This window comes from Bos taurus, chromosome 15, assembly GCF_002263795.3.
Source record: "Bos taurus isolate L1 Dominette 01449 registration number 42190680 breed Hereford chromosome 15, ARS-UCD2.0, whole genome shotgun sequence".
In the NCBI taxonomy this organism is placed as follows: Eukaryota; Metazoa; Chordata; class Mammalia; order Artiodactyla; family Bovidae; genus Bos; species Bos taurus.
Genome location: NC_037342.1, coordinates 7,230,274 through 7,253,758, shown reverse-complemented (window position 1 = coordinate 7,253,758; position 23,485 = coordinate 7,230,274). Strand labels below are relative to the sequence as shown.

Here is a 23,485-nt window from a genome sequence, read left to right as displayed (position 1 = left end):
AAAAATTGTATTTCAGCCTTTGTTGAACACTTATTTTTACGTAGTAAACAATTTCCTTTTTCTCAAACTCAAAACATATCTCTCTTCTTGTTTTAGTCTATTAATTAATTATAATTTACATGTAATGAAATGTACAATTGTTAATTGCATAGGTCAATGAAATTTTCCTATGTAGACATTCATATAACCACTCCCGTTTAAAAAATATATATAGAACATTTTCCTCATTCCCTATGTACCTTCCCAATCAATCCTAACATAAATTTTGTCTATTCTCAAAGATATGGACCTAACAGAAGCAGAAGAGATTAAGAAGAGGTGGCAAGAATACCCAGAAATACTGTACAAAAAAGGTCTTAATGACCTGGATAACAACGATGGTGTGGTCACTCACTTATAGCCAGACATCACATACAGCCATAGCAAAGTCAAGTGGGCCTTGGGAAGCATCACTATGAACAAAACTAGTGGAGGTGATGGAATTCCAGTTGAGCTATTTCGAATCCTAAAGGATGATGCTGTCAAAGTGTTACACTCAATATGCCAGCAAATTGGGAATGCAACAGTGGCCACAGACTGGAAAAGGTCCATTTTCACTTCAAACCTAAAGAAGGGAAATGTCAAAGAAGGTTCAAACTATCACACAATTGTGCTCATTTCACATGCCAACGAGTTAATGTTCAAAATCCATCAAGCTAGCCTTCAGCAATGTGTGAATTGAAAACTTGCAGATGTACAAGCTGGACTTAGAAAAATCAAAGGAACAAGAGATCAAATTGCCAACATCCACTGCATCATACAAAAAGCAAGGAACTTCCAGACAAACATCTACTTCTTCACTGACTACGCTAAAGCCTTTGACTATGTGGATCACAACAAACTGTAGAAAATTCTTAAATAGGAATTCTTAGATAGGAATACCAGACCACCTTACCTGCCTTCTGAGAAACCTGTATGCAGGTCAAGAATCAACAGTTAGAACTGGACATGGAACAACAGGTTGGTTCCAAATTGGGAAAAGAGTATGTCAAGGTTGCTTATTATCACCCTGCTTACTTAACTTATATGCAGAGTACATCATGAGAAATACCAGGCTGGATGAAGCTCAAGCTGGAGTCAAGATTTCTGGGAGAAATATCAATAACCTCAGACATATGGTTAACACCACCCTAATGGCAGAAAGCAAAGAGGAACTAGAGTTTCTTGATGAAAGTGAAAGAGGAGAGTGAAAAAGCTGGCTTAAAACTCAACATTCAAAAAACTAAAATCATGGCATCCGGTCCCATCACTTCATGGCAAGTGGATGGGGAAACAATGGAAACAGTGAGAGATTTTATTTTCTTGGGCTTCAATATCACAGCAGATGATGACTGCAGCCATGAAATTAAAAGACGCTTGCTCCTCAGAAGGAAAGATATGACAAACCTAGACAGCGTGTTAAAAAGCAGAGACATTACTTTGCTGATAAAGGTCCATCTAGTCAAAGCTATGGTTTTTCCAGTAGTCATATATGGATGTGAGAGTTGGACTATAAAGAAAGATGAGTACTGAAGAATTGCTGCTTTTGAACTGTGGTGTTGGAGAAGACTCTTGAGAATCCCTTGGACTGCCAGGAGATCAAACCAGTAAATACTAAAGGAAATCGGTCTTGAATATTCATGGAAGGACTGATGCTGAACCTGAAGCTCCAATATTTTTGCCACTTGATTCAAAGAACTCACTCATTGGAAAAGATTCGGATGCTGGGAAAGATTAAAGGCAAGAGGAGAAGGGTGACAGAGGATGAGATATTTGGATGGCATCATAGACTCAATGTCCATGAGTTTGAGCAAACTCCTGGAGATAGTGAAGGACAGGGAGGCCTGGCATGCTGCAGTCCATGGGGTCAGAAAGTCAGACATGACTGAGTGACTTATCAACAACAAAAACCTTCATATAAAAGAAATCATATGCTCCATACTCTTTTCACTTCTTTGATTCAACCAAATGTTTTAACATTCTTCCATGATGTGCCACATCATGTTTATAATGTATCCACACCATTATCCATTTGCCATTAAGACTGTTTTCAATTTGGGCTGTGGTTTAAAAAAAAAATAAAAAACCTCTCTGATCCAAATTCTTGGAAATACACTTGGTATTGTCAGCCATTTAAACTTCAGTCCTTTGGGAGGACTAAAGGACTGTGTGCTGCTAGCTTGTGGTTTTAATTTGCATTTTGCTGGTGATGAATTATGCTGACCACCTTTTTATATATTTATCAGCTTTTTGATATTTTATTTTGCTTGTGTTTAAAAAACTAGGGTTGCCTTTCTTTTTCTTTATATAATCTTGGTATAAGACCTTGTCAATTTATGAATTATAAATATCTTCCACTAGCATATGACTTGCCTTTCCACTTTCTTAATGATGTCTTTTGATGAACAGATTTTTCATTTTTATAGTGTCTAATTATAACTTTTTCTCTTATAGCTAGTGTTTTGGTTTTCTGTTTAAGAAATCTTTATATACCCCAAGTCTTAAAGCTATTTTCTTGCTTTCTTCAAGAAGTTTTACAATTTTAGTTTTCACATTTAGGTCTCTAAAATAAATAAATTTTTATATAAGGTATAAGTTTTATACGGTAAAAAGTTACTTTTTTCCATATGAATTTACCAGTTCCCCAACACCATTAATTGACAAAACAAAATTCACTGTGCTTTTAATTATATTAAAATCTTTTTGAAATTAATTATCTGCATTCTTGTATCTATGTTTCTATTTATCTATCCTTGCACAAATATGTTATCATCTTATTTAATGAGCCTTCAAAATAATTTTATCCAAGGAGCATTTATTAAGCACTTAGCATCTGTTACAAAAAATCAGTGTAAGCCACTGAGCCCTTTTAGGAACACACAAACAAGACCTCTGGGACAAGACCTATAACTTATGATCTGCATGGAGACACTCCTACCACCCATGTTTGTTTTATATTTGTCCATATATTTGTTCATTACACAAGTATATATGAAGTGCCAAACCATGTTCCAGGTTTTGCTCAAAATTTTGTGAATATAGCAATGAATAATAAGAAAGGATCCTGTCTTCTTGGGATAAATGTGGCAAAATGCAAGTACACGTTCTATAAAGTAAATGAATAAATAACATTATTTCAGATAACAATAAGGTTCTATGCTCAAGAATGGTAGGGAGCAATTTTATAGAGTGATTCACGATGGATGTACAAAACTGAATGAGGCTGTACACTGCCCAACTCCAGCACCATTGCATAGACCACAGTGTAAATAGTGACCTCTTGAGCTGTACTATATAGCCCTGGCTGATCAGGGAAGGGCCTTTTTAATGAGATGACATTTGAGTGGCATCCTGGATAACAAGAAAGTATCATCCATATCACTCTCTTGAATAGGAGTGTTCCAGGCAAAAAGAACAAAGGATTCCAAGGTGGGTAGCAGTTCAGTGTGTTTGAGAAAAGAAAGATGACCATGATTGCAGGAACATAGTAAAAGATGAAGATGGTTTTAGATGAGATTGGATGGCAAGCAGTGGCAGATCATGTTAGGCCTTGTTGATTATGGTAAAGAGCTCCAGTTTTAGTCTAAGTGCCCTGAGATACCTTCAAAAGGCTTTAATTAGAAAGTTGATCTCCTCTGATCCATGATTTGAAAAGATTACTTCGACTGCTGTGCAGAAGAAGGCTTGTAGAGAATTCTGCTTTGGTATATGGAAGATTATCAGACTAATCATAAAGGTAAGAACAACTAACAAAGGTGGGTAGTACCTATTAAGTACCTATTAAGCTGTATTAAGCTGACACTAGCTTAGAAGGTTGTTTTCTTTGAAAAAAATAGAATGGACACTTTCTATAGTATTTAATATTAGGATAAGGTACATGAATTATATATGTATTCAAAATATTCTTTTTTAATTTGTTCATTTTCCAAGAAGTATTTTTACATTTCCTATTTCTGAACATACAGTCAGGCGATTTTTAAAAGTAATCTGTGTGTACAAGTCAGTTTTTGGCTCAAATTTGATTATGTCTATGATTTAAATGTGTTTCTAAGTTTATAGTTACATTGAACTGTAATGACTCTAGAGTGGTGTGTATTATAGGGTTTATTTCAGAAGTGGTACTTAATCAGCACTGAAGTGAAGTGAAGTGAAGTTGCTCAGTCATGTCCGACTCTTTGGGACCCATGGACTGTAGCCTATCAGCCTCTTCCATCCATGGGGTTTTCCAGGCAAGAATACTGGAGTGGGTTGCCATTTCCCGCTCCAGGGATCTTCCCGACCCAGGAATCGAACCCGGGTCTCCTGCATTGTAGGCAGACTCTTTTACCATCTGAGCCACCAGGGAAGCCTAATCAGCATTACTGACACCTTTAATGACAACACAAATTTGTGTCCATTATTCACGTCACCATCCAGAACTCAGGACTACTTCCTACCTAGAGATTAAGGCCAATTTCTGAGTGAAATGATGAGTATCGTGGGCAGCCTGTAAAGTGGCCTCCAGTGACCCCTACTTTCTGGTAGTCACACTTGTGTGTGATGCCCTGCACTTGAGTGTGGACAGGGCCTTGTGACTTGTTTCTGATGAGTAGACTATAACAGAAGTGATGGAATATCAGGTCTGGGATTCAGTAACAAAAAGCCTCTGACTCTCTTCTTGGGAACTCTGTTCTGCACTCTTGCTCTCTCTTTGATTGCTCACTCTGAAAGTGGAAGCTAGCTACCACTTGTGAGGACACTCAAGCAAACTAAGAAGAGTTTCATGTGGCAAGGAACTGGCCAACAACCACCGAGGAACTGAAGCCTACAACAACCATGTCAGGGATTTAGAGGAGAATTCTTCAGCTCCAGTCAAGTCCTGTAATGATTGTAATCCTGGTCAACAGCCTAAGCCTAACTGTGACTTCATGAATGAACTTGAGCCAGAGACATCCAGTTAAATCACAATATTTCTGCCAATAGAAACTATGAGATAACCTAACATCTGACACTGGATGTTTTTAAATCAAAATTCCCAACAAAGAAAAACTATAGGACTGTATGTTTCCATTGCATCAAACATGTAAGGAAGAAACAGTACTAACATTGTACAAAGTATTTGAGACAATAGGGTGAGGCCATACTGTTCAACTGGTTTTATGGGGCCAGTGCAAGCTTGATAACACAACTTGCCAGATACATTACAACAGAAATAAAGCATAGAACAATAGCTACCATGAGCAATGAATAAGGATAAAAAATCCTTAATAAAACATTAATATTTAAAAAATGAGCCATTGTGACTGAGTATGGTTATCCCCTAAGAATACAAAGTTGGCTTAACATTACTCAATGAAATGATACAAAAGAGAATTACTTAGATGGTCTTGTTAATAGATTCAGAAAAGACATTTTAAAAAATTCAACATTATCCTCTCCTGGCTTTTATGATTCTATGCTCTAGTTTTTCTTCATATCTGCCGATTATTTTTTATTTATCTTTTTTTATAGACTCCACTTCTGTTACCTCTAAATGTTGTTTATATGTTTTCAGCCTAAGCCATCTTCTTTTCTCCCCCACCTCTTTAGGTAATGTCATTGTTTCTGTGGCTTAACTTTTTATTCATATTTACAACTCTCACTCAACCCTCTACCTTCCATACCTATATGCACAATTGCTTATTTATATATTCTTTGGGAAATCTCACACTTAATAAGTTGAAAACTGAACTCATATCATATACACTCCCATTCTTAAAAAAATCTATTTATCCTTTAGTCTCTTCCTTCACAATAAATATCAGTGTAATCTGCACAACTGCTTGAGTCAATGGCTCTGGTATCCTGCTCAATTCCTCCTTCTTACTCATTACTCTCTTCTTCTAATTTATTAAGTACCATAATTTATATTTCTACAATGTAACATATTTTCTATGTCATCGTGTCTATTTTGAAATGTTTTTTTCAAGAAATTTTTCTAATTCAATAAAATTGAATTTATTGTCAGATTCATAGTGGTTTATGCTACTCCTTCCTTTATATTTTTAGGCCTTTGACATAGGTTGTTAAATTATTAATATCAGGAATTAAAGAGGAGATAGTTGTTTTTTTCTCACTTTTCTTTCTTTCTTGATGTACTTAGACTAGGTTTTTAAAATATATATTAGTCTTTTTAAAGAATGGACATTACGTTTTGTTAATTTATGTATGTGCTAATTTTGTACTTATTGGTTTTAATTTGCACATCTTTCAAAGCTTTTTAATTTGGAAGGTTAACGAAGTGAGTTTGAAATTAATGATATAAGCATTTAAAGTTATAGAATTCAGTCAATGCAATTATAACTGCATAATTTTCTTTCCAAGGAGTAAGCAGTGTGGATCACAACAAACTGTGGAAAACTCTTTAAGAGACAGGAATACCAGACCATCTTACCTGTCTCCTGAGAAACCTGCATACTGGTGAAGAAGCAATAGTTAGGATCCTTTATGGAATAGCTGACTGGTTCAGGATTGAAAAAGGAGTTTGACAAGGCCATTTATTATCACTTTTTATTTAACTTATATGCACAGCATATCATGAGAAATGCTGGGCTGGATGAGTTACAAGCTGGAATCAAGTTTATGGGGAGGAATATCAACAATCTCAGATACACAGATGATACCAATCTAAAGGCAGAAAGTGAAGAGGAACAAAGGACCTCTTTATGAGGCTGAAGGAGGAGAGTGAAAAGGCTGGTTTATAAAAAAAATTTAAAAACTAAGATCATGGCATCTGGTCCCATCACTTCATGACAAACAGAAGGGGAAAAAGTAGAAGCAGTGACAGATTTCCTGTTCCTGGGCTCTAAAATAACTGTGGGTGGTGACTGCAGCCATAAAATTAGAAAAGTTATGACAAATCTAGACAGCATATTAAAAAGCAAAGACATCGCTTTGCCGACAAATGTCTGTATAGTCAAGTCTATGGCCTTTCCAGTAGTCACATACCATTGTGATAGCCGGACCGTAAAGAAGGCAGAGCCCAGAAGAACTCATGCTTTTGAACTGTGGTGCTAGAGAAGAATCTTGAGAGTCCTTGGACTGCAAGGGGATGAAACTAGTCATTCTTAAAGGAAATAAACCCTGAATACTCATTGCAAGGACTGATGCTGAAGCGGAAGCTCCAATACTTTAGCCACTTGATGAGAACAACTGTCTTATTGGAAAAGACCCAGATGCTGGGAAAGATTGAAGACAGAAGGAGAAGGGGATGACAGAGGATGAGATGGTTGGATGGCATCACCAGTGCAGTGGACATGAACTTGATTTAACTCTGGGAGATGGTGTGGGACAGAGAGGCCTGGCGTGCTGCAGTCCATGGGGTCTTGGAGTCATACAGGACTTGGCAACTAAACAAAAACAACAAGTTTTATATATTATTTTTATTATCTTTAAGTTGGAATATTTTTAATTTCTCCTAGTGTCTTTTTCTTTGATTCGTAGGATACATTAAAATATGTTGCTAATTTACCCACAGTTGGGCTTTTCTATATATTTAATTTTTGTTGGTTTCTAATTTAATTTTCTTTTGTCAAAGAACATCCTCTCTAAGATTCAATCCTTTTTAGCTAATTGAAAACATTTTTATGGCCCAGCATTTGTTCTATTCTGATGTACATTTTATGTGTACTTGAAAAGATATGTTGTTCAATTGCTCACTTTCAATTAGTGTAAAAATGTCAGTTGGTCAAGATGGATGATCATGTTGTTAAATACATTCCACATTCTTACTGTTTTATTATCCAGTCCTCCTATTAATTAGAGGAGAATGGGAAAATACTCCACTCTAATTTTACATTTGTCTCTTCCTTGTTTTAGTTCTGCCAATTTGGCTTCACGTGTTTTGAAGCTCTTCTTTTTATTGTGTGTCTATGTATTTACACATATGATGTCAGCCTGTTGAATTTTTTACAGTTAAAAACTTGCAGTTTGTTCATATTCTTTTTCTTGAAGTCTGTGTTGTTGATGCTTAGATGGTTGTACCAGCTTTTGTATATTAATTTATGAATGGTATATTTTCCCCACCCATTTACAGTTTACATGCTCTATCTTTACAGTTGCTGCAAACCAGATATCACTTTTTTTTTTTTTTTTAAGATAAGCAATCTGCAATTAGATAGCCTCTGCCTTTTAACTGGGACACTTAGTCCACTGACATTTAATGCAATCACATGGTGGTGTTTAGGTCTACCTTTTTACAATTTGTTTTCTATATCTCTCTCTGCTTTCTCCTTTTTCATTCTTTATTTAAGATTAATTTAATAGTTATATTATTGCATTTTTAATTCTTTGTATTTGGGTATACTTCTATTTAAATTACAGCTGTAGCTATTACACTCTGCTTCTTTAATTTGTCACAGTCTACTTAGAATTAAAATTTTGTTTTTTATAGAACTGTAAGAACCTTTAAACATAATTCCATTCACTTTGTGTTTCTCCTTTGTGTTCAGATCAGATCAGATCAGTCGCTCAGTCGTGTCCGACTCTTTGCGACCCCATGAATCCCAGCACGCCAGGCCTCCCTGTCCATCACCAACTCCCAGAGTTCACTCAGACTCACGTCCATCGAGTCAGTGATGCCATCCAGACATCTCATCCTCTGTCGTCCCCTTCTCCTCCTGCCCCCAATCCCTCCCAGCATCAGAGTCTTTTCCAATGAGTCAACTCTTCACATCAAGTGGCCAAAGTACTGGAGTTTCAGCTTCAGCATCATTCCCTCCAAAGAAATCCCAGGGCTGATCTCCTTCAGAATGGACTGGTTGGATCTCCTTGCAGTCCAAGGGACTCTCAAGAGTCTTCTCCAGCACCACAGTTCAAAAGCATCAATTCTTCGGCGCTCAGCCTTCTTCACAGTCCAACTCTCACATCCATACATGGCCACAGGAAAAACCATAGCCTTGACTAGACGAACCTTTGTTGGCAAAGTAATGTCTCTGCTTTTGAATATGCTATCTAGGTTGGTCATAACTTTCCTTCCAAGGAGTAAGCGTCTTTTAATTTCATGGCTGCAGTCACCATCTGTAGTGATTTTGGAGCCCAGAAAAATAAAGTCTGACACTGTTTCCACTGTTTCCCCATCTATTTCCCATGACGTATATTTTACATATTGATTATTTTTTCTATAGCTATTTTATATTTTATTCAGTTTAGTTTTTAGCTCCAGAAACTCTACTTGTGTAACCTATTCATTTTGAACTTATTTTTAGACAACTTTGTGTGCACTTTGAATATGTTTTGCAGTTCAGGGACCCATAAGATAGAAAATACACCAATAATATGAATAGGAAAATTATAATTAAAAGAATTATTAACTACTTCCAGGGAATTAACTACTGACAGATAAAGAGAACTCCAAAAAATATATAAATAACCTACACAGGGAGCAGCCAGTGCCACTGATTCAGGTATAAATAGACATGGAATAAGGTATAAATAGACACGGAATGTGGTATAAATAGACATGGAATAAGCCACTTTCATCTTCAAGACTGAGAGTCGTACAACATTAGATTGAGTGTATCTTTGGACCACTGGATGGTAGGAAAGTTCATGGTGTACTTTGGGCAAGGGACGGAAAGCAGGAAATCCCCTGCTGGGATGGCAGTCCAGTGGAGAAACAAGTGGGAATCTGCCTGCTGAGGTGCTGCTAAAACTCATTGGAAAGCCACCGTCTGGTGTCACACATTCTACTGGCTGCCTCATGCTGCAACAACCAGCATTTTTAAAAAGTTAAAAGCACATCATAACCAGGGAGAGGAGCCTCTATCCCTTGGAATAACTCATTTAGTACCTTCTATTAGTAAACTTTTTCATTGTGCCAGCTGGCAAAAGAGAAGTGTTTGTAGACTCTAATTCCAATATCACAAAGCAGGGCAAAGAAAGGTTGAATTGGGACTGAGAAACAATAAATAGATAAATTCCAGTTTGCATATAGTTATAATACCTGCTTTAATATTCTCGTCTGCTAGCTTCAACATCGGTGTCATCAGGGTTTGTTCTTTTGGCTCATTTTTCTCTTGACTCTGTGTCACATTTTCCTGGTTCTTTGCATATCTACTAATTTTTAGTATGTACTAGACATTGTGGGTGGAAGAGTACAGAGGCTCTGAATCCTCCTATCATTCTCTGGATGGTGTTTGTTTTTGATCTAACAGGCTATTATATTACTGGCCATTTACATTAGACTTGTGAAGGCTTGTTTCTGTGATATCAGGAGTGAGTCTCATGATTTATGTTCAGACCTAGGGTGAACCCTTTAGATCTGGCACATAGTCTTTAGTCCAGTGTCTTGAAATTTGGGGGGTTTCCATGAACAGCTTGAGTTAACCAAGCCTTCTGTCACACCAGTGTATGTTCCTCGGTTCTTTGTTTTGGCACAACAAAGATTTGGAGCAACGGACATTAAAGCCCTCGGCGCATCACAGCTCTTGGGTCTTGGACAAACTGTGTTACAGCTCTTGGGCAAATCAGTGTTACAGCTCCATTTTATTTAGAAGATAGCAGGAGAGTGAGAGAGAGAGAGAGAGAGAAAGAGAAAAGAGCGCACGCACGCGGGAGAGAGAGTCCGAGAGAAAGCGCTTTGGCTCCTCCTTTTATATGTTTTTTCCTCCACCTGGGCCTGCCCTATGCAAATTGGACTTAGCCAGGAGTGCTGTTTGTTCTGCTGAAGTCTTCACTCTGGTCCTCGGACCTTCCTTTGACCTTCCTTGTCTTTTAGCCACCGCCATTTTGGACTCCTTTTCCCTATTCTACCTACCTAACACTTCCGATACAGCTGACTCAAAACTCTAAACTCTTGTCTCCCTTATGGAGGCAGCAATTGAAATTTCTTTCAACCTTTCCAGTGTTGCTTTTTGTAGGATGTCTGAGCATCTCCCCTATGTTGGGGGATTTGAGAGGAATTTATGTAGAGATTTAGGGGCTCTTCCTTGTGTGGTTTCTTTCTTGCTAGGATTTCCTCACTCAATTTCCAGCCATTCTGGCAGCCCTCAGCTCTATCCTCTGATATTTCAAGTCAGTAACAAAACAGCCTTCTGCTCATTTCCAGTTTTTATGTGCCTCTCAAACAAGAGATTTCCCTCAGAGAAAAAGCCTTATTAAAATGCATCCCGCCCAGTGAAGTTTTCCCCCTTTAAGGGTTATATCCTTTACAGTTTCTTTCCTGCTTTTTGTTATTCTCAAATTCCTGAGATAAACATCTCTGCCACTACTGGAACAAGGTACATTCTTACTCTAAGGGCTTTGGATCCAACTTCAAGAAGTAAGTACATTGTAACACACATGGAAATGAATCACTGTGTTTATTGGGAAAAAAAATTCTAAATTGTCATTTCAGTACAATGTGTATTATATTTGAGTACATACTGACTGCAGTTATCTGCAGAGTATTAATTATCCAGAAGTATAATGAAGTGGAAAAATAGGATAAATGTACCAGAATCAGCAAGGAGGGTTATGTCTTCATAATAAATAACTAGTTAGTCAACTGAGCGTAATTATGATATGTGCATGTACATAAAAAAGAGTTCAGCACAATATAAGGATTCATTTTGCTCTTGAACTTGCTTAAGCTCCCTCTTTAGAAATATACAAATACAAATGTTCCTTCACGGGTGAATTGTTTTTCCACTACAATCCATTGAACATGGAAGTTCTCATGGGCAAAGCACTGGGTCACCTAGCACAGCTGGCAAAAAAGTAATCTGGGAAAGGATTTTTAGCTCAGTGGCAAGCAGACATCTTGAGGCCTGTTTCTTTCTTCTCCCATTAGCTTGTCTGAGGTTTCCTTTCCTTGCAACTCTAAGCTGCACATGGCTCCATCTTATTCAGATGAAGCACTAATAAATCTAGTATTAGGTAGTGCTTACTCTAGTTGTCTAAAAATAGTGTTAGTAAGAAAATCAGCTCCTCCCTGTGATGGCGAAGGTCATCAGCCTTTATCTGCAAAAGAGAAATGCTCAGAGACAGCCTGTCTGTATTCCTTTTTAATTATTTTATGATGTAATTTGTATTGCTATTCTTTTCTTTTTATAAGAAAAAAATCATACACACTGCAATAAAAAGGTCAGGAAACATATGAAGAGCAGAATTTTTAAAGATGATTCCTAACCTCACTACCTAGAGGTTGTGATTATAAACATTTTGTGGTATAAACTTGTATGCACATTTAAACACACACACAGTTTCTTCTTTATCTAAATATACATCATCATTAGTTTTAGTGACTGCATACTTCATGGATACATTAAAAATTATGTTGTTAAACATCTAGTGATAAGTATTTTCAAGATCCCAGCATATGCATTTTTTAAATTTTACTTCACTTTTGTGTTTTTATTGAGGTATAACAGACAAAATAGTAATATATTGAAAATGTCCAGCATAATGATTTGATAGACATATGCATTGTGAAGGAGTCATAGAATCAAGATAAATAACATATCTATGAACTCATGTGAAAGAAAATGAAAGTGTTAGTCACTTAGTTGTGTCCAACGCCTTGTGCCTCCATGGACTGTAGCCCACCAGGCTCCTCTGTTCATGGGATTCTCTAGGGAAGAACACTGGAGTGGGTTGCCATTCTTTTCTCTAGGAGGTCTTCCCGACCCAGGGATCGAAGCTGGGTCTCTCACACTGAAGGCATATATAGATAGATAGATAGATAGATAGATAACTTTTTGGTAAAAATGCTAAAGATTTACCCTCTTAGCAAATTTCAATACACTATTATGAACTTTGGTCACTATACTATATGTTAGAATCTTCAAATTTATTTATCTAATCTTTGTCCAGCCTCTCCCTATTTCAACCACACCCTTACCAACTCCAGTATTTTGCCTGGAGAATCCCATGGACAGAGGAGCCTGGTGGGCTATAGTGCACACAGTTGCAAAGAGTCAGACACGACTGAAGCAACTTAACACACACATATACATGGCACTATTACTGTAGATGAGACACTTTTACATTGTGATGCTCTTTATTATGGAAGCAGTATAGTTCTGTAATCAGGCCATTTACACAAAGTGGAACTTTTGGGGTTTGTCTAACCCCTTAAGCTAGATATCAATGAAGACTGGAATGCAAGTCATCATTAGTAAGCATGCTTACACTTCATCCAATCTTACGGTCTTCATTTATTCCAATTGTGCTTCCTTGGTCAGATGGTTCTTATTATGTTTTACCATACTGTGGATGCCAGAGAACTTGAGTTTGCCAATGAATAATCTCCTGAGATGCAATTTCTTGGAGGAGAATGGTGTAGTCTAACTCAATAAAGTCATCATTTCTTTGCACTTGCTAGACAGTCTGAATTTCTGCCATTTTGTACCATGTACCTTCAGTAGAATTTTGCCATATTATATAACCACTGGAAACCCAGGCTAACTGTCGAACTGGCTTCTTTTCTGGATGTACATTTCCAAAACTATCTGGAATATTTTGTGCTTCTATTGTTTCCTTCACTGACTTCAGTCTTTGATAAAATGTCTTTCCTTCCTCATCTGGGTTTTCTCCAATTTCTCCTTCAAATGTGAAGTTGACTTCTGGTGCAGTATCTTGTCCCATTGGAGGGTACAGTACTTCAGCTATGCAGTTCACTGTAACTTCTTTTTGGATAATTTCTTCCACAGAAAATTTAAGGCAATGCTTTTATCCTCTTCCTGACATATCCTCCAGGCTGGCTTGATTGACTGTTTGCATCAGAAACACCTTGTGAGGGGTGCCCTGCTCTGTATCTCTGAGGCCGCCCTGAAAACCAGGTAGTGGGTCAGAGGGACTTTCATTCTTACTGAGTGTTGGCTGGGCTGCTGTGAGTCCCTGTCTCCATTCTGCCTGCTGCTGGGTCCCCTGGGAGGAAAAGTCCCTATGAGTTTGACATTTTTTTAAAATAAATTCCACATGTAAGTGAGCTTTCCTGGTGGCTCAGATGGTAAAACGTCTGCCTGCAATGCAGAAGATGTGGGCTCAATTTTTGGGTCAGGAAGATGCCTTGGAGAAGGAAATGGCAACCCACTCCAGTATTCTTGCTTGGAAAATTCCATGGACAGAGGAACCTGGTGGGCTAGAGTCCATGGGGTTGCAAAGAGTCATATGACTGTGCGATTTCACTTCTTCTTCTATAAGTGAAACAATACAGTGTTTTTCTTTCTGTCTGCTCATTTTATTTAACACAATGCCCTCCAGTTTCATCCATGTTGTTACAACTGACAAGATTTCCTTCTTTTTTATTTTATTAATTATTTTTAATTTTATTTTTAAACTTTACAATATTGTATTAGTTTTGCCAAATATCAAAATGAATCCGCCACAGGTATACATGTGTTCCCCATCCTGAACCCTCCTCCCTCCTCCCCCCAGCCCCACCCTCCCTCTGGGTCCTCCCAGTGCACCAGCCCCAAGCATCCAGTATCGTGCATCGAACCTGGACTGGTGACTCATTTCATATATGATATTATACATGTTTCAATGCCATTCTCCCAAATCATCTCACCCTCTCCCTCTACCACAGAGTCCAAAAGACTGTTCAATACATCAGTGTCTCTTTTGCTGTCTCGTATACAGGGTTATTGTTACCATCTTTCTAAATTCCATATATATGTGTTAGTATACTGTATTGGTGTTTTTCTTTCTGGCTTACTTCACTCTGTATAATAGCCTCCAGTTTCATCCACTTCATTAGAACTGATTCAAATGTATTCTTTTTAATGGCTGAGTAATACTCCATTGTGTATATGTACCACAGCTTTCTTATCCATTCATCTGCTGATGGCATCTAGGTTGCTTCCATGTCTTGGCTATTATAAACAGTGCTGCGATGAACATTGGGGTACATGTGTCTCTTTCCCTTCTGGTTTCCTCAGTGTGTATGCCCAGCAGTGGGATTGCTGGATCATAAGGCAGTTCTATTTCCAGTTTTTTAACGAATCTCCACACTGTTCTCCATAGTGGCTGTACTAGTTTGCATTCCCACCAACAGTGTAAGAGAGTTCCCTTTTCTCCACACCCTCTCCAGCATTTATTGCTTGTAGACTTATGGATCGCAGCCTTTCTGACTGGCGTGAAATGGTACCTCATAGTGGTCTTGATTTGCATTTCTCTGATAATGAGTGATGTTGAGCATCTTTTCATGTGTTTGTTAGCCATCTGTATGTCTTCTTTGGAGAAATGTCTATTTAGTTCTTTGGCCCATTTTTTGATTGGGTCATTTATTTTTCTGGAGTTGAGCTGTAGGAGTTGCTTGTATATTTTTGAGATTAGTTGTTTGTCAGTTGCTTCATTTGCTATTATTTTCTCCCATTCTGAAGGCTGCCTTTTCACCTTGCTAATAGTTTCCTTTGATGTGCAGAAGCTTTTAAGTTTAATTAGGTCCCATTTGTTTATTTTTGCTTTTATTTCTAATATTCTGGGAGGTGGGTCATAGAGGATCCTTCTGTGATGTATGTCAGAGAGTGTTTTGCCTATGTTCTCCTCTAGGAGTTTTATAGTTTCTGGTCTTACGTTGAGATCTTTAATCCATTTTGAGTTTATTTTTGTGTATGGTGTTAGAAAGGGTTCTAGGAGGAGCCAAGATGGCGGAGGAGTAGGACGGGGAGAACACTTTCTCTGCCACAAATTCATCAAAAGAGCATTTAAACGTCGAGTAAATTTCACAAAACAACTTCTGAATGCCGGCAGAGGACATCAGGCACCCAGAAAAGCAACTCAAGTCTTCGAAAGGAGAGAGAAGAAATACAGCTCCACCCACCAGAACACCGACACAAGCTTCCCTAACCAAGAAACCTTGACAAGCCACCTGTACAAACCCACACCCAGCAAGGAAAAGCCACAATAAAGAGAACTCCACAAACTGCCAGAATACAGAAAGGACACCCCAAACTCAGCAATTTAAACAAGATGAAGAGACAGAGGAATACCCAGCAGATAAAGGAACAGGATAAATGCCCACCAAACCAAACAAAAGAGGAAGAGATAGGGAATCTACCTGATAAAGACTTCCAAATAATGATAGTGAAATTGATCCAAAATCTTGAGATCAAAATGGAATCACAGATAAATAGCCTGGAGACAAGGATTGAGAAGATGCAAGAAAGGTTTAACAAGGACCTAGAAGAAATAAAAGAGAGTCAATATATAATGAATAATGCAATAATTGAAATTAAAAACACTCTGGAGGCAACAAATAGTAGAATAACAGAGGCAGAAGATAGGATTAGTGAATTAGAAGATAGAATGGTAGAAGTAAATGAATCAGAGATGATAAAAGAAAAACGAATTGAAAGAAATGAGGACAATCTCAGAGACCTCCAGGACAATATTAAACGCTACAACATTCGAATCATAGGGGTTCCAGACGACGAAGACAAAAAGAAAGACCATGAGAAAATACTTGAGGAGATAATAGTTGAAAACTTCCCTAAAATAGGGAAGGAAATAATCACCCAAGTCCAAGAAACCCAGAGAGTCCCAAACAGGATAAACCCAAGGCAAAACATCCCAAGACACATATTAATCAAATTAACAAAGATCAAACACAAAGAACAAATATTAAAAGCAGCAAGGGAAAAACAACAAATAACACACAAGGGAATTCCCATAAGGATAACAACTGATCTTTCAATAGAAACTCTTCAAGCCAGGAGGGAATGGCAAGACATACTTAAAGTGATGAAAGAAAATAACCTACAGCCCAGATTATTGTACCTAGCAAGGATTTCATTCAAGTATGAAGGAGAAATCAAAAGCTTTTCAGACAAGCAAAAGCTGAGAGAATTCTGCACCACCAAACCAGCTCTCCAACAAATACTAAAGGATATTCTCTAGACAGGAAACACAAAAATGGTGTATAAACTCAAACCCAAAACAATAAAGTAAATGGCAATGGGATCATACTTATCAGTAATTACCTTAAACGTAAATGGGTTGAATGCCCCAACCAAAAGACAAAGACTGGCTGAATGGATACAAAAACAAGACCCCTACATATGTTGTCTACAGGAGACCCACCTCAAAACAGGGGACACATACAGACTGAAAGTGAAGGGCTGGAAAAAGATTTTCCATGCAAATAGGGACCAAAAGAAAGCAGGAGTAGCAATACTCATATCAGATAAAATAGACTTTAAAACAAAGGCTGTGAAAAGAGACAAAGATGGTCACTACATAATGATCAAAGGATCAATCCAAGAAGAAGATATAACAATTATAAATATACATGCACCCAACAGAGGAGCACCGCAGTATAAGACAAATGCTAACAAGTATGAAAGGAGAAATTAACAATAACACAATAATAGTGGGAGACTTTAATATCCCACTCACACCTATGGATAGATCAACTAAACAGATAATTAACAAGGAAACACAAACTTTAAATGATACAATAGACCAGTTAGACCTAATTGATATCTATAGGACATTTCATCCCAAAACAATGAATTTCACCTTTTTCTCAAGCGCACATGGAACCTTCTCCAGGATAGATCATATCCTGGGCCATAAATCTAGCCTTGGTAAATTCAAAAAAATAGAAATCATTCCAAAAATCTTCTCTGACCACAATGCAGTAAAATTAGATCTCAATTACAGGAGAAAAACTATTAAAAATTCCAACATATGGAGGCTGAACAACACGCTGCTGAATAACCAACAAATCACAGAAAAAATCAAAAATCAAAATTTGCATAGAAATGAATGAAAATGAAAACACAACAACCCAAAAGCTGTGGGACACTTTAAAAGCAGTCCTAAGGGGAAAGTTCATAGCAATACAGGCACACCTCAAGAAACAAGAAAAAAGTCAAATAAATAACCTAACTCTACACCTAAAGCAACTAGAAAAGGAAGAAATGAAGAACCCCAGGGTTAGTAGAAGGAAAGAAATCTTAAAAATTAGGGCAGAAATAAATGCGAAAGAAACAAAAGAGACCATAGCAAAAAACAACAAAGCCAAAAGCTGGATCTTTGAAAGGATAAATAAAATTGACAAACCATTAGCCAGACTCATCAAGAAACAAGGGAGAAAAATCAAATCAATAAAATTAGAAATGAAAATGGAGAGATCACAACAGACAACACACAAATACAAAGGATCATAAGAGACTACTGTCAACAATTATATGGCAATAAAATGGACAACGTGGAAGAAATTGACAAATTCTTAGAAAAGCACAACTTTCCAAAACTGGACCAGGAAGAAATAGAAAATCTTAACAGACCCATCACAAGCACGGAAATTGAAACTGTAATCAGAAATCTTCCAGCAAACAAAAGCCCAGGTCCAGCCTTCACAGCTGAATTCTACCAAAGATTTAGAGAAGAGCTAACACCTATCTTACTCAAATTCTTCCAGAAAATTGCAGAGGAAGGTAAACTTCCAAACTCATTCTATGAGGCCACCATCACCCTAATACCAAAACCTGACAAAGATGCCACAAAAAAAGAAAACTACAGGCCAATATCACTGATGAACATAGATGCAAAAATCCTTAACAAAATTCTAGCAATCAGAATCCAACAACACATTAAAAAGATCATACACCATGACCAAGTGGGCTTTATCCCAGGGATGCAAGGATTCTTCAATATCCGCAAATCAATCAATGTTATACACCACATTAACAAATTGAAAAATAAAAACCATATGATTATCTCAATAGATGCAGAGAAAGCCTTTGACAGAATTCAACACCCATTTATGATAAAAACTCTCCAGAAAGCAGGAACAGAAGGAACATACCTCAACATAATAAAAGCTATATATGACAAACCCACCGCAAACATTATCCTCAATGGTGAAAAATGGAAAGCATTTCCTCTAAAGTCAGGGACAAGACAAGGGTGCCCACTTTCACCATTACTATTCAACATAGTTTTGGAAGTTTTGGACACAGCAATCAGAGCAGAAAAAGAAATAAAAGGAATCCAAATTGGAAAAGAAGAAGTAAAACTCTCACTATTTGCAGATGACATGATCCTCTACATAGAAAACCCTAAAGACTCCACCAGAAAAGTACTAGAACTAATCAATGACTATAGTAAAGTTGCAGGATATAAAATCAACACACAGAAATCCCTTGCATTCCTATACACTAATAATGAGAAAACTGAAAGAGAAATTAAGGAAACAATTCCATTCACCATTGCAACAAAAAGAATAAAATACTTAGGAATATGTCTACCTAAAGAAAATAAAGGCCTATATATAGAAAACTATAAAACACTGGTGAAAGAAATCAAAGAGGACACTAATAGATGGAGAAATATACCATGTTCATGGATTGGAAGAATCAATATAGTGAAAATGAGTATACTACCCAAAGCAATTTATAAATTCAATGCAATCCCTATCAAGCTACCAACGGTATTCTTCACAGAGCTAGAACAAATAATTTCATAATTTGTATGGAAATACAAAAAACCTCGAATAGCCAAAGCGATCTTGAGAAAGAAGAATGGAACTGGAGGAATCAACCTACCTGACTTCAGGCTCTACTACAAAGCCACAGTCATCAAGACAGTATGGTACTGGCACAAAGACCGAAATATTGATCAATGGAACAAAATAGAAAGCCCAGAGATAAATCCACCCACATATGGACACCTTGTCTTTGACAAAGGAGGCAAGAATATACAATGGATTAAAGACAATCTCTTTAACAAGTGGTGCTGGGAAAACTGGTCAACCACTTGTAAAAGAATGAAACTAGAACACTTTCTAACACCATACACAAAAATAAACTCAAAATGGATTAAAGATCTAAACATAAGACCAGAAACTATGAAACTCATAGAAGAGAACATAGGCAAAACACTCTCTGACATACATCACAGAAGGGTCCTCTATGACCCACCTCCCAGAATATTAGAAATAAAAGCAAAAGTAAACAAATGGGACCTAATTAAACTTAAAAGGTTCTGCACAACAAAGGAAATTATAAGCAAGGTGAAAAGATAGCCTTCAGAATGGGAGAAAATAATAGCAAATGAAGCAACTGACAAACAACTAATCTCAAAAATATACAAGCAACTCCTACAGCTCAACTCCAGAAAAATAAATGACCCAATCAAAAAATGGGCCAAAGATCTAAATAGACATTTCTCCAAAGAAGACATACAGATGGCTAACAAACACATGAAAAGATGCTCAACATCACTCATTATCAGAGAAATGCAAATCAAAACCACTATGAGGTACCATTTCACGCCAGTCAGAAAGGCTGCGATCCATAAGTCTACAAGCAATAAATGCTGGAGAGGGTGTGGAGAAAAGGGAACTCTCTTACACTGTTGGTGGGAATGCAAACTAGTACAGCCACTATGGAGAACAGTGTGGAGATTCGTTAAAAAACTGGAAATAGAACTGCCTTATGATCCAGCAATCCCACTGCTGGGCATACACACTGAGGAAACCAGAAGGGAAAGAGACACGTGTACCCCAATGTTCATCGCAGCACAGTTTGTAATAGCCAGGACATGGAAGCAACCTAGATGCCCATCAGCAGATGGATGGATAAGAAAGCTGTGGTACATATACACAATGGAGTATTACTCAGCCATTAAAAAGAATACATTTGAATCAATTCTAATGAGGTGGATGAAACTGGAGCCTATTATACAGAGTGAAGTAAGCCAGAAGGAAAAACACCAATACAGTATACTAACGCATATATATGGAATTTAGAAAGATGGTAACAATAACCCTGTGTACGAGACTCTATGTATAGAACAGTCTTATGGACTCTGTGGGAGAGGGATAGGGTGGGAAGATTTGGGAGAATGGGTTTGAAACATGTATAATATCATGTATGAAACGAGATGCCAGTCCAGGTTCGATGCACGATACTGGATGCTTGGGGCTAGTGCACTGGGATGACCCAGAGGGATGGTATGGGGAGGGAGGAAGGGGGAGGGTTCAGGATGAGGAACACATGTATACCTGTGGCAGATTCATTTTGATATTTGGCAAAACTAATACAATTATGTAAAGTTTAAAAATAAAATTAAAAAAAAAAAAGAAAGTGTTCTAGTTTCATTCTTTTACAAGTGGTTGACCAGTTTTCCCAGCACCACTTGTTAAAGAGATTGTCTTTAATCCATTGTATATTCTTGCCTCGTTTGTCAAAGATAAGGTGTCCATATGTGGGTGGATTTATCTCTGGGCTTTCTATTTTGTTCCATTGATCAATATTTCTGTCTTTGTGCCAGTACCATACTGTCTTGATGACTGTGGCTTTGTAGTAGAGCCTGAAGTCAGGTAGGTTGATTCCTCCAGTTCCATTCTTCTTTCTCAAGATCGCTTTGGCTATTCGAGGTTTTTTGTATTTCCATACAAATTATGAAATTATTTGTTCTAGCTCTGTGAAGAATACCGTTGGTAGCTTGATAGGGATTGCATTGAATTTATAAATTGCTTTGGGTAGTATACTCATTTTCACTATATTGATTCTTCCAATCCATGAACATGGTATATTTCTCCATCTATTAGTGTCCTCTTTGATTTCTTTCACCAGTGTTTTATAGTTTTCTACATATAAGTCTTTAGTTTCTTTAGGTAGACATATTCCTAAGTATTTTATTCTTTTTGTTGCAATGGTGAATGGAATTGTTTCCTTAATTTCTCTTTCTGTTTTCTCATTATTAGTGTATAGGAATGCAAGGGATTTCTGTGTGTTGATTTTATATCCTGCAACTTCACTATAATCATTGATTAGTTCTAGTAATTTTCTGGTGGAGTCTTTAGGGTTTTCTATGTAGAGGATCATGTCATCTGCAAATAGTGAGAGTTTTACTTCTTCTTTTCCAATTTGGATTCCTTTTATTTCTTTTTCTGCTCTGATTGCTGTGTCCAAAACTTCCAAAACTATGTTGAATAGTAATGGTGAAAGTGGGCACCCTTGTCTTGTCCCTGACTTTAGAGGAAATGCTTTCCATTTTTCACCATTGAGGATAATGTTTGCGGTGGGTTTGTCATATATAGCTTTTATTATGTTGAGGTATGTTCCTTCTGTTCCTGCTTTCTGGAGAGTTTTTATCATAAATGGGTGTTGAATTCTGTCAAAGGCTTTCTCTGCATCTATTGAGATAATCATATGGTTTTTATTTTTCAATTTGTTAATGTGGTGTATAACATTGATTGATTTGCGGATATTGAAGAATCCTTGCATCCCTGGGATAAAGCCCACTTGGTCATGGTGTATGATCTTTTTAATGTGTTGGATTCTGATTGCTAGAATTTTGTTAAGGATTTTTGCATCTATGTTCATCAGTGATATTGGCCTGTAGTTTTCTTTTTTTGTGGCATCTTTGTCAGGTTTTGGTATTAGGGTGATGGTGGCCTCATAGAATGAGTTTGGAAGTTTACCTTCCTCTGCAATTTTCTGGAAGAGTTTGAGCAGGATAGGTGTTAGCTCTTGTCTAAATTTTTAGTAGAATTCAGCTGTGAAGGCTGGACCTGGGCTTTTGTTTGCTGGAAGATTTCTGATTACAGTTTCAATTTCCGTCCTTGTGATAGGTCTGTTAAGATTTTCTATTTCTTCCTTGTCCAGTTTTGGAAAGTTGTACTTTTCTAAAATTTGTCCATTCTTCCTTGTTGTCCATTTTATTGGCATATAATTGTTGATAGTAGTCTCTTATGATCCTTTGTATTTGTGTGTTGTCTGTTGTGATCTCTCCATTTTCATTTCTAATTTTATTGATTTGATTTTTCTCCCTTTGTTTCTTGATGAGTCTGGCTAATGGTTTGTCAATTTTATTTATCCTTTCAAAGAACCAGCTTTTGGCTTTGTTGTTTTTTGCTATGGTCTCTTTTGTTTCTTTTGCATTTATTTCTGCCCTAATTTTTAAGATTTCTTTCCTTCTACTAACCCTGGGGTTCTTCATTTCTTCCTTTTCTAGTTGCTTTAGGTGTAGAGTTAGGTTATTTATTTGACGTTTTTCTTGTTTCTTGAGATATGCCTGTTTTGCTATGAATTTTCCCCTTAGAACTGCTTTTAAAGTGTCCCACAGCTTTTGGGTTGTTGTGTTTTCATTTTCATTCATTTCTATGCAAATTTTGATTTCTTTTTTGATTTTTTCTGTGATTTGTTGGTTATTCAGCAGCGTGTTGTTCAGCCTCCATATGTTGGAATTTTTAATAGTTTTTCTCCTGTAATTGAGATCTAATCTTACTGCATTGTAGTCAGAAAAGATGCTTGGAATGATTTCAGTTTTTTTGAATTACCAAGGCTAGATTTATGGCCCAGGATGTGATCTATCCTGGAGAAGGTTCCATGTGCTCTTGAGAAAAAAGTGAAATTCATTGTTTTGGGATGAAATGTCCTATAGATATCAATTAGGTCTAACTGGTCTATTGTATCATTTAACGTTTGTGTTTCCTTGTTAATTATCTGTTTAGTTGATCTATCCATAGGTGTGAGTGGGGTATTAAAGTCTCCCACTATTGTGTTATTGT

The 23,485-nt window shown here is 37.1% G+C and overlaps 1 pseudogene; it reads right to left on the bottom strand.

The window, feature by feature from the left end:
- Window positions 1-12,977: 12,977 nt before the first annotated feature.
- LOC787373 (latexin-like) lies at window positions 12,978-13,820 on the bottom strand (annotated as a pseudogene).
- Between the last annotated feature and the right edge of the window lie 9,665 nt (window positions 13,821-23,485).